This window comes from Alosa pseudoharengus, unplaced genomic scaffold (genome assembly GCF_046254945.1).
Source record: "Alosa pseudoharengus isolate Yale_2024_CS ecotype anadromous, Long Island Sound unplaced genomic scaffold, YU_APseudo_1.1 YU_APseudo_1.1_scf_23, whole genome shotgun sequence".
Lineage (NCBI taxonomy): Eukaryota > Metazoa > Chordata > Actinopteri > Clupeiformes > Clupeidae > Alosa > Alosa pseudoharengus.
The window spans coordinates 1,641,451-1,644,852 of NW_027468685.1; the positions used below are offsets into that span (position 1 = coordinate 1,641,451).

The 3,402-nt window shown below is 38.4% G+C and overlaps 1 protein-coding gene across 1 annotated transcript in view; it reads left to right on the forward strand.

Annotated features, from left to right (window-relative positions):
- The window catches only part of zbtb10 (zinc finger and BTB domain containing 10), a 30,777-nt gene extending 27,600 nt beyond the window's left edge, over positions 1 to 3,177 (forward strand). Inside the window, exon 4 of the mRNA XM_076301095.1 lies at positions 1 to 3,177. This exon is cut by the window's left edge and continues 641 nt beyond it. The gene's annotated coding sequence lies outside the window, so the exon portion shown is untranslated.
- The last annotated feature ends 225 nt before the right edge of the window (positions 3,178 to 3,402 follow it).

A 3,402-nucleotide genomic window follows, 5' to 3' on the forward strand; every position in this document is an offset into this window, starting at 1 on the left:
GAAAGCGCGGATCTCTGAAATCAGGTGTTTTTGTTTTTGTTCCTGGTGATGTATTTTTATCTTTAGCGGTTCACAGTGTACAGCGTTTTAAGTTACGATAGGCCAATCATCTTAAAAAAGAAATGTTAATTATTTAATTTATGAAGAAAAAAAAGTTTTTATGGTCTTACTGAATGATATGTCATTTCCTTTCTTGTCGTATTGTGTCTGCTGTTCCAAAGTTCCGTTTCATTTTGACTTCTGTCAAATCTGAACATCTATTGCTTTGATAGATTCATAGAGCGAAAGACATAAAAAGAGAGAGAGAGAGAAAAAAAGAGTGCACAAGAAAGAGAGATTAAAGTGAAAATTATGGATCTATTGCCAACAGGAAGATTGTATATTTCTCTTTGGTTGGAGGCGTGTCCTGTCCTGAAAGAAAATTCAGATTATTTTATATTCCTTTTATTATTATGATGATGATGACGATGATTCTAATTCTACTTGTTGTTATGACGATGATTCTAATTCTACTTGTTGATATGATTTCTCCCTCGCACCCGTCTTGGATCCAAACCTCTGTTTGGCCGCTAGCGCCGTGCAGCCCTATTTATGCATTAAGTTATGTAGGCTGTACCACTGTGCCAAGCAGACAGCACACCAAGGCAGTGCAGGACACACACACACACACACACACACACACACACACACGAAACTACTGAACCAAGCTGAGAGAGAAACCTAGAGCAAAAGTGTAAAGAGAGTAATAATCTAAAAAAACATTTTATATAAAAAAAGAGTAAAAGTTTAAGAAAAGATTAAAGATTTTAAGGGGAATTACTATTGCTAGCTTTATATGACTCACGCGTCACAGTAACACTTTATAGAGCATTTTGACATTCACTTAAAGCTTGAATTTTTGCCAAATGACTGAGACATTTGGTGCTGTAATGCTTACCTTGAGATACTGGACCTACAAGCTGTATATGATGTTAATAATCAACAGCCTGGAGCAGGGCTGACTCGGGGCCACGCCTGGCCCAGGTCGAGACGCGGCACCGGGTCGGCTCCTGACCGGGCAGCCTCCTCCGACTCGGATATGCTAACCTGCTCTTTATGTAACACTGTTGTGCTTTCAGAGCCTATCAGGTATGCTTTGCCATTGTGTTTTTCTGTTTATTTTTATTTAATGTACTCACACACACACACACACACACACACATGCAAACACACCTCCCATGTTAGTCGAGCGCTGGCAGTAGAGTTGAGCCGTGTCCACTCACCTCCCTGGACCTTTGTGAGCTGGTTGCGTTGGTACGGAGTGTGAGGGGCGGGGCTTGGACTTCATGAGCGAGGTGTGTGTTGAATGCACAGTCAATCAGGATGTATGAAGTTGCATATTTTTTTTCCAAAAAAAACAAAACAACAAAAAAAAAGACAAAGACTCCCAAATTCCATTGTTTATTTGTTGATTTGTTTATTTGTTGATTTGTTGATCTGCTTTGTTAGATCCTGTTGGTTGTATGTGGGGTGCGTACATTCACAATCAGTCTATTTAATTTGATGGCCAAGTTTGTGTGTTTGATCGTTTTGTTTGTTTGTTTGTTTGTTTTGAAGCGGAAGGTCTGCGGGCAGCTGGGCTGGGTGACGCTGTATGGGGTCCGAGACTTGGCACTTACTGCCCCCCAGCTGCCCCTCTTGCCCCAGGGCAGGTCTGGGTGCCTCTGTTGCCCCAGGGCAGGTCTGGGTGGAAACAAAACGAAAACCAAGCCCCTCTTTTCCTCCCTGTCCGTCACTTTCTTCGCTTTTCTAAACTACGATTCCATGCAGACCCCTAAACCCCTTTGTTTTGTTCTTTTCAGACATTTCATTATTTAATATTATTATATATTGACTCCAAAAATGCAATCAAGACTGTTAATTTTTGTTTGTTCTACCAAAATTGTTGTTTAATAATTATTGTTGAAATAATGTATAAGAAAACCAGGTTTGAAAGACTATTTAGTGTAGATCCTTGCTTGTGTATGTAATTGTCAGATTTAAATGTTTTTATTCAAAGAAAGAAAATCATTCACTTTACCCTAGATGCATATATCGTTTTATTTGTCCTTTCTATAACGTCTGTTCTTTTTGATTTTAAGAAGCACATATTTTATTAAGCTCTCTGGTTTGTGGGATTCAGCCTAGAAGCAGCAGTCTGTCTGTATATGCAGCGAAATCAACATCTGTGACCCTGTAATCTCTGTATACAGCTGAAATCAGCGCTTTCCTTTTGTATACACGGTGAAATCAGCCGTTTTCTTCCGTATACGCAGTGAAATCAGCTGATTCCCTCTGTTTGTGCAGTGAAAGCAGCACACTCTGTAAATGCAGTGAATCTACTGAAGTGATGCAGAATTGTCCTAAGACTTTCCCTTTACTCCAAATGAAAATGTATTTTAAAAAGCTGTATAGAAGATTCTCATCTTGTGTGTTATAATTATTATTATTATTATTATTATTTACCTATGGAATCACTGTGGGAGGGATATATATATATATATATAAATAAATATATATATATATATTTATGGAAGTATATGAGAGAAGTATATGTATGAGTAAATATATTTAACTAGTTGATATACGCAATGGAAATGGCTGTGTTCCCTCTGATCTCAGAGCCCCGGGCTGGTGTGTGTGTGTGTGTGTGTGTCCCTCCGTGTCCACGTCTGTCCGTCTCCATATATCCGTATATGCACACCTCCACCTCCACACTCGCCATCTTTCCTGTCCTCATTTGGTTCTTCTCTTTGTTTATTGTTTTTCCACTTGAACTTCTTTGTTTTGTATATGCGACGAACACAGGTAACTCAGCTCCAGATGTTTTATTATGCTGTAAACGGACAAAAACGGACTTTAAAAAAACATACACACACACAAAGTCAAAACTAAAGTACACTACAGATGAAGGTTTTTTTTTTTCCAGCTGTATTTTTTACGCTGTTTTAAAAGATGTATTTTTCAAACTTCTCTAACAGTGATGCAATGTGGGGCTCCTGCAGGGGACCCTGCGCCAAACAGCAGTCAGGTTACTCTTTTTACGTTTTCAAACTTTTCAGAGACAAATGAATACATTCTCCTTTTTCTGTTTTCAAATTGTACTACTGTTCCTCTCTAATTTTAAAATAAAAACTTTGATATTGCTCAAGTATAAAACTGCCTTTTGTTTTTATTGTCTTCTTTTCTAAGAAAAAGTCTTTACAAGGTGTGTGTGTGCTGCTAAACTGGATCCATATGCGCAAAGCATCTTATGGCTAAAGTAGCTGGCCGATTTTGGAGAAACTCCTAATACTGGTAATAATTATCCTGAATCCCAACTCTAATTTACCCCACTAACAAAGTTTCAGGTCTAAAGTCACTCCATTGAGAAGTCTATATGCC